Below are 13,153 nucleotides of genomic sequence, written 5' to 3'. Positions count from 1 at the left end.
GCACAAATCCCCTCTCTCCTTGCATTGTTCTGAAAGCCCTGTAGTGTATCTGTGCTCTATTATCCAGTGCGCAGAGAGAAGAACGAGTAATAATCATTATTCAATAAGTAATTCTCTGATAAAGAAGCCAGCTGAATGGAAAAGTTTTCCATTTATTTCAAAGAAAAATATTGAYAGACTTAGCTTTTTAAATAAGAACAGAAACACAAGGCTACCATCCACATTTCTCWTAAGTAAATATGTTTGCCACTGATGAGGAGCTCTTGTGAACCAGTTTTTTAAGCTCCTCTTGTGATTGTTCAGTTAGGTAGAAAAGAGCCAAATTCCTAAGCTTTGGTAAAAAACATTTGGTACAAGGTGCACACAGTTACGAGATAAGAGCTGTCCACCTCCTTGCACATGAGCAGCCAAGGAACTAGAAGCAAGTGYGAGGTGATATTAACTGAGACCAACAGTTGGAAATTTCCTTTTCTGTTCTGGGCTCTGAGTTAGCCAGTAACTCCAAGGAATTAACATTTGTGAAACGTCTTCCTTGCATAAAATTTTTTGAAAAAAAACCTAAAAAATCTATCTCAGTGATGGTTGATGAAGCTTTATCAATGAAGACTGATCAAAATACTAAAATTAAATCATCCTCTATCCCGATGTTAYAGAATTCAGTACTGGATGAAAAATTAGAGCCAATTTCTAGAACTGCAAATAGAAAGTATTTCAAAGGCACTTTGATTAACTGGACTTCAGTTGTGTATTGCCTTAATTGATCTTGTTCCTTTCTTGCCAAGTACTGTTGCTTGTCTCCAGAATAAACTGACCATATTCAGGAGTGACCTTAAAATTGCCACGAGAGAGAGATGACTCAGAGAAAAGCCCCAAGCAATCCCATGCTCATGAGATCACAGCTTCCTGTGAATCTCCTCATTTTGAGGAGTTGCTGCTGTCAGCTTCTCTTACCTTAAAACTTTCAGGGCCAAATAGGTGGTTGAGATGACAAATCTGATCCTTTTGTTCTTAAAGACATTTTTTAGAGTTGCAGCCATAACTTTCAATCACTTTGAGATAACTCACTTCAAGTTTTGTTGGCACTTAAAGACAGTTCAAGGTAGTTATGCAGGATGCTCATATTTAACTTCTTCCTTTTTAATTATCTCCCTTATATGCCCGTGTAAACACCTTGAAATACTGAAATTCAAAAGACATTCCAGTTTTAGATTATTGAACAACTGAAATGAAGGAAATCTGTGTGGATTGGTACCTATCTGGTCTTTTCCACCAAGACTCACTAGGGAGCTATTATTTACATTTTCTGAATTTAAACACAATATGTTGCAATCATTCCACAGTGAATTCTTGCTTTTTGGATACACCATTATTGAGTCATCTTCTCCATGACTATGAATTCAACAGAGATGCTSAGGTATAAACAGCCACATTAAAAGATCAGATTCTAAACCTCAAGTATTTAATTTTAAGTGTTCCAAGTTTTAAAAAACACAGAGTTGAGAGCAACTAGGACCTGAATTTTGGGTTACAAGAGAATTTGGCTTATAATAAATGCTTGCGAAAACTATGGACAATTCTTTTTTAACAAAGAGATACAAAATGAACCCACATGTAAATAYTGAAATTATTGAAAATTTCACATCTTTCCAAATCAATGGTGTCAGGAGATTGTTTAAAATAAAAAAAAAAAAAAGAAGAAGTTACTTTCACCTTTTGATAAAAGTGGGATTTGGATTTAAGCATAATGCACATGAGAGTTTGCTGTACAATGTTCTCCAAWAATTACCATTTGTGTTATGTAAATCTGGTAAAGCAGTTGAAAGCTAAAWTCTCAAATGAAGTTTGAATCCAATTACAGTACTGCAAAATGCTTCTAACACTGTTTTACCACTACATAATCTGACTCAGAAGACCACTATCCACCTTAATCTACCTTTTCCTGGCCAGCAGTTTTAAATTGCTGAAGAGGCTCCAGAAGATCTCCATCACTGAGTAATACACTTGTCGTAATACATTATTCATCTGAGATTTTGCTCTAGGAATAGGATACTTCCATGCTGGTCTCTTGAATCCCAGAGCAAGGGGAAGCTATTCATCTTATGAATCATAGTATGTCTGGAGACACGAAATGCTTGCCAGTGAGGAGAAACGAACTAGATGAAAATATCAACAGTGCAAAATCTGTGCTAAGGAGAACTAGAGTACTTATAGCACACACTGATACGTAAAAAAGGTGTTAAATCTAAATTGATGCTGAAAGATAGAAAAAATAAGTGAGAAACACCTGTATTGTCTTAAAATGAAAAGGTTTGCTTCATCAAAATTTCAAATATCCAGCATAACTCTGTTAGAAATTACCATGGGGCTGTTCTCTGTTCCCAGCTTGGTATTTAGCATTTGCWTTGGGATCTTTCCAATAATCCTGAAATTTGTTTGGCTTTTTTTCTGGTATTCAGAAAATGCCATTTCATTTGTCCTTAGATCTATTCACAAGAAATGGGGAATCTCTTACKCAAATCTCCAACATTTCTTAAAGATAAAATTCAGGAATCATTCTGCTTAGGAGATTTCCCAATAGACACTCATACTTATTGCACAGATTATATTACTTTCACTACTTAAGATAWTGTTACATACATATACATCTAATATTGCTTATTATCTAGAGTACATGGTCCAGCACACTTTAAAATTAACTTTTTTTGGAGGATAGTAAGAGYCTTACACTTCAACAACTTATATTTTATTAAAACCATATGACCAGAATAATTATAGATAGTAGTGGTGAATAAAGCTGTATAAATTATGAMTTTTGTGGGGATGGTGAAATTGAAAAATTAAAGAAAAAAGAGACAGTAGAATGCTTTAAAAAGAAAATATTAAAAACAATTTATGGTCAAACAAAAATGCTGTTTGATACACAATAAAAACATGTTTCATTAGGGATTAATTACCCTTCTGAATTAACAGAGGTAAACTCACATGTAAAATCTGAAGGCCTGAGCTTTAAATTTAGTATTTCTCCCCCAATCCATTTTCCCCATATGTGTGAATTCCTAACAAAATATTGTGTAATAAGGAAAAAAAAAAGAGTAAGAAAAATAGAGGATTTTTTGTGCATTATACACAACTGAACAAAATAGGCAATTTCGTGTGTTACTCATAAATCTGTGGGTAAATTATTGTGCAAAAATCAGTAAATATCCAGTTACCTGTTTTGCATATATGGCAGGTGTAAAAAATAGAACTTTACTGAAATGATAATGCTGCTTTATTTTAGTCATTATTAAAAGTTATGCATTTTGTGCAGAATAAGTGCACAAATACATAACTTAAGAAAGTTTCCATGCTAAAAATGTTTAGTTTGCAAAATATGGCAGAAGASCTCAGTCCTATAAAATGTTACATCAGAAGGAATATGGGTCTTTTTACCATACATAGAGACAATTAARCCAAGTCCTGTCATGAAACTCAAGAGAATTTGGGGAATATTAATATTGAAATGTACTCTTGTGAGCAGCATAATTAAGGATTTTGTTTATCAGCTGGGAAGCAGRAGGCTGTTTCAAGAGGCAGCGCCACAGAATCTCACAACCAAAAAGGGTAAAAAAGTTCAAAACAACTTGTCCTTCTGACAGAACTGAGTTGAGGTGTGGCTTTTCCTCTAAATGTGCCTTAGCAGCACATTTAGTTCTTCATTCAGTGAAGAATCTGTTGATTCTTCTGAGAGTCTGTTCATAGGCTCGCTGAGCCAACTGAATCGTGTTCAGATGCTGGGCATATCTTCATTTATAAATGATGATATTGGGGGCTTTCATAAMATTAAGAACTTCAGGCTTTCTTCCCTTCATGAAAGTTATGTTTAAAGTAATTTTAAAAGCTACTTGGTATTGAAATGAGGAAAAGACTATGCATTTGGCATCATTATCAAATTCATGAGTATAAGCCACAAAGCAAAATTTGCTCTTTATTGTTGCTTTCTGATATAAAAAGAAGTTTTCCCACTGTCTGAAGTCTGAAGAAGGGAAGCCCCTTTGTGTTTCAGTGCTTTTTGGAGAGCAGAAGGAAGTAGAGGAAGAGAAATCTGGCATAACATTTAAAAACACAGGGTTTGATTTTACTTTTTTTGGGGGGGGGAAGGAGAGGAATGCTTATTTGCAAAGAACTTTAAAGAGGTTTTCTCATCCTTTAGCAAGATCTGAAAAGAGTCTAATAATTTTCCAAGGAAATAAAAGAAAAATAATCTTTCCCTGAGGAAACTATAATAAAAAACGTTACCACATCCAGTAGTGGCTGTCAGGTTTGTGACTTATTGAGCACATCAAATAATACCCCTGGTTTTCCATCTCACTTGTGACCCTCAGTGAGCCCACAATGGCAATGAAGGGAGAGTAAAGTAGAAAAATCCTGTGACCCAGCATCATAGTTGTGGAGTACTGGCAAATATTAATGAGGAAACACTAAATACAAAATCAGATTTGTTGGGGTGCATGTCTGAAAGAAATATAGGGGTTTTTTTACAAGAAACTGGTGATGCCACATTAGAAAATACTGAAGAGGAATTAAACAAAGATGGTCAGTGATTTGCAGCTCCTCGTTCTGCAGAAAAAAATACTGTCATGAGTGCTGCCACCAGTTTTCAGTGGATACATTCTTTGAAGTCCTTACTCTATTTTAAGGCATAACAGTGAATCGAGAAAACACAGAAAGAGGAAGGAAAGGAACACGACAACACAAAATAAATTTTATTTAATAATTCTTTTTTAAATCTAATAACATATAAGCACCTCTTGAAAGAAAATGTGTTGAAAAACTGACTAAAACTATTTGGAAAACATTTGCCTCCCTTGTGAAAGTTAGAAAACTCAAATGTTTTCATATTTTGCATTGACATTTTCAGTGTCTATTTATTTGTTTTTAATGGAAGAAGAAAGGGGAGCTCACACCCAGCAGCTGCTGAGCTCAGGCAAAGTTTGGAAATCCCAAATTCAAGCCTAACACTGCTAAAACTAGTGTTTGTTTATACAAAGTATGAACAGAGAAGACTTGGTGGTTACAGTAGCTTGGTGGTTAAGTTTTTATCTGTGGTGAAAGACAGATCAAAACTCACAGTGAATCAGGAAAAACAGAGACTTGACTATGACTCATTCCCCACTGACAGGCTCTGTGCTACAGCCACTGGAAGGAACACTTCACTCCTCCAACATCACCCTTATCTCTCAGAAGAAACTGCATCTTTGCTAAAACCTTTCTGAGAAAACTAGCATCTATTTCACACAGAAGAGTGCTGGCTTCAGAACACTGACCTTTTCAAGTGAAGACCCATTCTGTTGAAACATTACTGAATAATTTCAGAGCTGTATCACTAACTTGTAGGAAATTAGTTGTTTGTTGTGGCTTAACAGTTTTATTCTTTCCTTTTTTGTTTTTTTTTTTTTTNTTTCAGAAAGGCCGTCCAGGAAAACATAAGAATTTATGGTGGAAAAGTCACTCTAAATTGAATAATATCTTAATGCCCTGGAACTTTAAATTCCAAAAAGCAATTCAAATTTCGAAGCCACTACACTATAAAAAGACTAAAAACTTTCCTGCTGAAATTTTTCACTCTTTTTAAAACTGCCCATAAAACTGTGATTCATATCAGCTAGATCTGCCTTTGCATTTACTTTATGCAAAGTCACCCACACATCTTGGCAGTACATTTGCAGTGTTGTCTGCTGGCTGTGTTAAAAGTAAATAGGGTTGAATGAAATAAGATGTTACRGATTTATCATGATTCCTCCAGAAAGTGCTCACATTTGGACAGCAGACAGGAAAAGAAAACAGAAAGCATGTGATACTAGCCCTCTCTTGGGTTGCTTTTTGTTTATTCAYTGATTTTTCTAGGATTTGTTAATARAATAATTACACTGATTAGGAAAATAGATTAAATTAAYGTTAATAAAATAATTAYACTGATTAAGAAAACAGATTAAATGAATATTCCTGTYTTTAATTTCTTTCAAAAATGTTTTYTTAGTGACATAATCCTGTTGTGGATCTTGAAAACTTATTGCAGCAATMTGCTTACAGGCATGTGTATAAATGGCTCCTTTCACCAGAAATATCTCAAGGAGTTTTATAATGAATCTGTAATTASGATTTATAATTTCACCATTGAAATGTGACTCCTTATTGCATAGAGAATGACTTCCACTCACAACTGCATTTTGCAAATCATTTCAACTCATGTTTACGTATGCAAGTACTTCCCTTAAATCTGTGGGAGTAATACCAAAAACAATCTGTTTGCAGTCCCTGAGAGCTAACATCATCATGTGCAGCAGCTGAATTCAGCTCACCTCATATCCCACAACAAGGATGAATTTATTCCAATAACCTGGAATAAATTCTCTATTTCACATAGAAGCACGGGAAATATTACRGCAGATTTATTTAATATTACAGCAGACAAAATTTGTATTTTGAAGGGTTTATCTAAGGTGAAAGCCCCAACAATCTAAAACTTGATCACACTATTTCCTGCCCAGATTGGAGCACTTAAAATCTCGAAATAATAATCCTTTTGTAAGAGTATGTTAATATACTCTTTATATATTCCTTATTCTTTCTAGAAACATTCTTAAAAATAATTATTCTGTAAAGAAACCTCTGTAAAGAACTGTTAATTAAGGTGTTTGAACAAGCCCCTCTAGAAAGGATCCAGACTGACTGTAGTCAGCAGGAGTAAGTGACTTTTGTAGGTCCCTTTTAACAGAAATTTCTATTCTATTCTATTCTATTCTATTCTATTCTATTCTATTCTATTCTATTCTATTCTATTCTATTCTATTCTATTCTATTCTTATTCTATTCTATTCCATTCCATTCCATTCCATATGAGGAATTCATAATGAAGGATTCATACCGCAGTGCAAACATTGCTATATTCCCGTGGAAACTGGGAGGAAAGAACTTCTACAACAATGGATTTCTTCTCTTGACTTTAATCTCTGAAGCTGCTACTGCTTCGAAGCTCATGCAATCACAACATCTTTACAGGTCTTTCACATGAAACAATCCTTCCTCACACACAAATGTGCGCAATGAGAGCTTTTTCATAATTAGAAGTGATGGGCAGTCTAAATGGAGTACTGTTGGCTCTACGTACAATTAAAAACAACTACAACAGCCATTGTGCTTTCTTCGAGTTTCTTTAGAAATAGTTTCTCAGGCTGCAGTTTGGAAACTAAATACAGTAAGTATTAGGTTTTATTTAGGACAATAAATGAACATGGCATCTTTGTGTCAAAAGCTTTGAGAAGTATAAATACCACAAGGTCCTGCCAGYAAATGGTGTATATTGTAAGACTGCATTCCTGTGGGTTCTCCTGCCTGATCTGAGGAAACATGACCCGGGCATCCACTCTGGACACAGGAAAATTTTGTCCTCCCTCTGGTCTCTGCCAAAATCTTTGTTCTGGAAGTGTGCTTAACCATTTCACCTTGACTCGTTTTTCTCTACTGTTTTCTGTTCTAATTAGATTACAAACTCTGTGTTTGGTAAAACACCTGGCATGAAGGGTCACTTTTCTCAATTAACCCACTAAATGCTGCCAAAATGCAAATCACACCCATGCACCCTAATGGGATGCATGAGTTTCATCTTCATGTTACACAGGAGGGACTATGCGGGACACTTGAATTTAGCACTGAGAGGGTGCAAAATGGGAATCTGAGGGGGAGTGGCAGGGAATAGGACTGAGCAGTGGGTGAGAACTATGGGAAAGTAAATTAAACTTCTGCTAAAACCAGCTGGAGACTCCAAATCTGAAAGGYGGTAGCTGCTTTTCTTGGCCACCATTTACACACCCTGCTGTGGCATGTGCCCACACCCCCCACAATATTGTATATCGGAGGGTGAGCAAAAGAACTTTTCAGCCCAAGGGACGCATGAGCTGTAATCTCACCTTTTGACTGCTGGCAAATATGCATGTTTTCCACAACTTCTGATAATGATCCATCTTTGCAGACTTTCTCTAGGGTGGGATTTAAGGGAGATGATGGTTACTRGATACAAGGATTCACTTGACTCACCATGTTTCCTATGTGCTGAATGATTCTATTTAAATCCTAAGATTCCCATTGCAGACTCTCCTGTTACAGGAATGCACCCCCAATTTCCAATAAGAGGGACAGAATTCTGCCCTGTGAAAGAATGGACATCTTTCACTTCCCAGTTGCAACAGGATCTGCAATCATCGAACTATTCAGCTCACACCACCAGACGTCCTGATTCTTTATTTGTGTTTTACACAAATGACAAATGTTTACTGTGTTTTCTTCTAAGAAATGGGCCATATAAAAGCAGCCTGGTCCACCTGCTCACTAAATGGAGTGAGCACTGGTTGTGGATCTAAAGCTGTGGCCCGCAAGGGCTGGTGTGAAAAAGACTCCAAATAAACAAAAAATGCTGAGACATCTGAAAATACTGTGCGTTGCTGGACGGGTTCCTGAAATAGTTCTGAGAGAACTAGTACTACCAAAGGCAGCRTGGCCCTGTCAGTGCAGTTTTTCTCTGCAGGATGAATTATCCAGGGCTCTGTGCCTCACTAATGCAGTTGTATCGATTTTGAGACCTTGCTAGTCTGGGTATCCTTACACAGCACAACGCTCTGTGTGTGTGTGTGTGTATTCTTAGTGCTCATTCTCAAGAGAAGCAATTAAGGTGTCACTGGATCTTAATTGTCTCCATAGAGGATGTTTTCTTTAAAGCCCTGTTTGTTTGAAAAACAAAGCAAAACATATTGCTTAAGTTTTATTTTCAGCCCTCCACAGGGAATTCTGCAGCACTGTGTATGTAATTTACAAATTATCACACCATTTATTTTTAGAACCAACTACWTCAGTGATGTAAAGAAATTCACCAGGGTCTAAAGGAAACAGATCTGACCCACAGCTCTTAGAACTGCTGGGTGGTGAACACACGTGGAGGGAGCAGAAAAGCCCTGGTCAAGTGGTGTGGACTAAAGGGATCAAAGCCCAYGTCTGTGCCAGCCAGGAGCAGATCTGTGGGCAGGGTGAGAAGCTCAGAGCCCAACACCAGCCCCAAACATGGGGAAGCAGTCACTGAGGACTGGGCTTYGCTCCAGCCCCAAGAGTGGGAGCACATGAGCATCAATTTCAGGTCAACTTCATCTGAAAAGCAAAATAAAAAATAAATAAGTAAATAAGGAGTCCTCWGGGAAGCCCTGCTGACCCCTGAGGGCARAGGTSCAGTGGAMRGCAATGAGGATGATTGGGGACTGAACATTTCTGTCACGATGAGGAAAGRAGCTGGGCCTGCCAACCCTTGAGAAGAGATGGCTGAGAGGCAACCTCATCAATGTGCAAAAAATTCTAAAGGGGGATGACAAGATGAAGCCAGGGTCTTCTTGACRGTGCCAAGCAATAGAACCATAGAATGGTTTGGGTTGGAAGGGACCCTAAAGAGCATTTTATTCGATCCCCCTGCCATGGGCAGCRACACCTTCCCCTAAATTAGGTTGCTCCAGGCCTTGCCCAACCTGGACTTGRACACTGCCAAGGATAAGGCAGCCACAGCTTCTCTGACCAACCTGTGCCAACGCCTCACCACCCTCAAAATGTATTTTTATTTCCTAGTATCTTATCTAAACCTACTCTTGCGATCTGAACCCATTCCCCCTTGCCCTGTGACTACATCCTCTTGTAAATAAATAGTCTTGCCTCATCTTTCCGGTAAGTTCCCTTCCAGTACTGCAAGGCCGCATTTTTGTCACCCCAAAGCTTCCCTTTTCCAGGCTGAACAATCAATCCCTTTTGGAGGAGAGGTGCTCCATCCTTCTGGACGGGCAAGACCACAGGGGACAGCACAGGAAGTTCCACCTGAGCGCGAGGAAGAACTTCTTTTTGGAACAGAGTGCCCGGAGAGGGTGCGGAGTCTCCCTCAGTGGAGACTTTCCAGAGCTCCGGGCAGCTCTGCGGTCCCGGCTGACCCTCTGTGGTTCCTCAGAGCCCGAAACGTGCACCCACAGCCCTGGGAGTGCGCACCCACAGCTCGGGAACCTCACCCACAGCCCCGGAGCACGCACAGACAGCTCAGGAGCGCGCACCCACAGCCCCAGAGCGCGCACGCACAGCCCGGGAGCGCGCACCCACAGCCCCGGGAGCGCGCACCCACAGCCCGGAGTGCGCACCCACAGCGCCGGAGCACGCACCCACAGCCCCGGGAGCGCCCACACACAGCCCCGGGAGTGCTCCACACAGCCCCGGGAGCGCGCACACACAGCCCCGGGAGTGCTCCACACAGCCCCGGGAGCGCGCACACACAGCCTCAGGAGCGCGCACCCACAGGCTCGAGAACGCGCACCCACAGCCCCGGGAGCGCGCACCCACAGCCCGAGAGCGTGCACCCACAGCCCCGGGAGTGCGCACCCACAGCCCAGGAGCGCGCACACACAGCCCCGGGAGCGCGCACACACAGCTCGGAGCGCGCACCCACAGCCCCGGGAGCGCGCACACACAGACCGGGATCGCGCACAGACAGTCAGGAGCGCGCACCCACAGCCCCGGGAGCGCTCACACCCAGCCCCGGGAGCGCGCACCCACAGCCTCGGGAGCGCTCACACCCAGCCCCGGGAGCGCGCACACACAGCCGCGGGAGCGCGCACACACAGCCCCGGGAGCGCGCACCCACAGCCCCGGGAGCGTTCACACAGCCCCGGGAGCGCGCACACACAGNACCCACAGCTCGGGAACCTCACAGATAGCCCCGGGAACGCGCACCCACAGCCCCGGGAGCGCGCACCCACAGCCCCGGGAGTGCGCACCCACAGCCCCGGGAGCGCTCAGCCACAGCCTCGGGAGCGCGCACCCACAGCCCGGGAACGCGCACCCACAGACCGGGATCGCGCACAGACAGCTCAGGAGCGCGCACTCACAGCCCCGGGAGCGCGCACCCACAGCCCCGGGAGTGCACACACACAGCTCGGGAGCGCGCACCCACAGCCCCGGGAGCGCGCACACACAGCCCCTCGCAGCCCCGCCCCGCGCGCGTTCCCGGATGGAAGCGGCGCGTCCCGCGGCCGCGTGACCGCTCCCTCCCGGAAGTGCGGCGGGAGCGGGAGCGGGGCCGTGCGGAGCCGGGAGCTGCGGAGCGCGGGGCGGGCACGGCCGGGAGCAGCGGGACTCGGCGCGGGCAGCGATGCGGCTCCACCGCCGCCCGGGCTCGCCGCCTTCGCCTCCCGCCGGGCGCCGGTGACCGTCACAGCATCCCCGCCCCGGCGGAATGAGCCCCGCCGCGCCGCCCCGCCAGCGCCGCGATCCGGTACGTGCCGGGCTGGGGGTGCGGGTGCGGGTGCGGGTGCGGGGGGAACAGCCTTTGTTGTGCCCTGGGGCCCCGGGGCAGCGCCGGGAGGTGCCGCGGGTAGGCCGGGCCGGGGCGGGCTCTGCGCGGTCCGGAGATCCGGCGGTCCCTGCCTCAGGCTCCTGCAGGCCCTGGGTGAGCGCTGCCCGCCGCTCGGCCGCGGAGAGAGAGCCCCGCCGAACAGCGCCCTGCTTTCCGCCGTGCCCTCCTTACCCACCCCCAGTGCAGTTTGTTTTGGGAAGTTCGCGTCTTGTAAGAAAGCAAAAAAAAGGGGGGGGTGGGGAGCGGGTGTGTGGAGGTGGGTTGGTTGGTTGGGAGGTTGTTTGCCGTGTCTGGGCTGCGGCAAAGTTTGGGGACGCTGTAGCAGGGAGTGAGTGGATGGTGTGTGAGGAAAGCTCCCCTTGATTCACCGGGCTGCGTGCACCATCTTAGACGTGGTCAGGAAGTGGAGTTGACTCAGGCTGGGTTTCACCTGATGATGTCGTCTGCTGAAATTCCCGGGAGTCCGGGGGAAATTTGCATCACACTTGGCTCTTCGAGGGCAGAAGTAGGTGAGAAAGGCCGTAAAGAACGGAAAACAACAAAACAAAGGGAACGGCGTGAGCGGTATCGATGAGCTCTCGGTATTTTGTTAACTGTAGGATACTGAATTCAGCAATCTGTTTTAAAACGTAGCCTTGCTTTGTGAATGTATTCTTCAGTTCTTTTTTAAAACGTTGTTATGAGCTATAAAAATCCTATTTGAACAAAAAGGATTGTTTCGAACCTCCTGCCAGGAAGAACAATCTGTGACATAGTCAAGCTGGGTCCTTCCTTATTCTTATCAGTTCTGCAGAAAGCATTATTTTGATGGATATCCCATATGGTTACAGGAATTTTTACCACAGTGGTTCTGAGCTAAGTCATTGTATGACTGCCAAGGCATTTTGTTTTAACCATAATTTTAAAAAAAAAGGTTGAAAAAAAATCCCTTTTTCTGTTTTTAGTAAAAGCTTTATTATTTCTGGCAATAAATATTCCTTTTTAGGGARGCACTTAGCAGTTACTGTCACTTCTGAAAGTATTTTAACCTGGCTTCTCTCTCTGGGCCTTCTGGGATGTGTGGCCAGAACAACCATAAATGTTTGTGAAGGATTTCCAGTGTGTGTCTATTGCATGGTATTTCCCCCTCACTCTGTAAAAGGATATTTGCTCAGGAAAGGGAAAATAATTTTTTAAACAATATGCCTTTTGTATATAAAGCTGCAAACTTGTCAGGCTCTGATACATCAGCAGAAACTGCTTTTAACTCTCTTCTGGAAATCTGAGATTTTAGATATCCAGAAATATCCTTGGTGTTATATTCCCTCGAAACAGCTTTCTGCCAAACTTTTAASTTTGGTACTTTGCAGTCTTCTTTTAAACTGTCAGTGAAAATAAAGTATTACGTTCTGTACTTGCATAGGTGGCGCAAGCTACTTGTTGCTATTAAAAACTTGTATATGCTATAGACAAATATGAAATGAATTTGAAAAGCCACCAAGTTCTTTCTTCTGGCCCTAGTCACTGATTTCAACTTTCAGTGCATGCTGCTAACAGTTTTGCATGTTCAATTAAAATGGCATCTTATAAAAATACTTTTTTTCCTCTCTTTTTTTTTTTCTCTAGGTTGTGTTTCTCTGTTGATTTTTGTGCCTTTGAAAGCACCTAAACATAAATATACRGGAGAGAGAATGAAACCAGTTGTCATTATCAACATAAGTTAGAGTGGAGAARAAATAGCTGAGGACAGCAATAGGTAACAGTTGA

At 42.6% G+C, this 13,153-nt stretch overlaps 1 protein-coding gene across 3 annotated transcripts in view; it reads left to right on the top strand.

Moving 5' to 3' along the window:
- The first annotated feature begins 11,110 nt into the window (after positions 1–11,110).
- The window catches only part of SPOPL (speckle type BTB/POZ protein like), a 32,752-nt gene continuing 30,709 nt past the window's right edge, over positions 11,111–13,153 (top strand). The window contains exons 1-2 of one of the 3 annotated variants that reach the window (XM_057380326.1): positions 11,111–11,326; positions 13,013–13,142. The gene's annotated coding sequence lies outside the window, so the exon portion shown is untranslated. Of the gene's footprint in view, positions 11,327–11,736; positions 11,917–13,012; positions 13,143–13,153 lie in introns of those variants that run through there. The other 2 variants (XM_057380328.1, XM_057380327.1) reach the window with 2 other exon arrangements.

This window comes from Malurus melanocephalus, unplaced genomic scaffold, assembly GCF_030028575.1.
Source record: "Malurus melanocephalus ecotype Western Australia unplaced genomic scaffold, MMel_1.1 scaffold_445, whole genome shotgun sequence".
Classification (NCBI taxonomy): domain Eukaryota; kingdom Metazoa; phylum Chordata; class Aves; order Passeriformes; family Maluridae; genus Malurus; species Malurus melanocephalus.
This window is presented reverse-complemented; position numbering and strand designations above follow the sequence as displayed.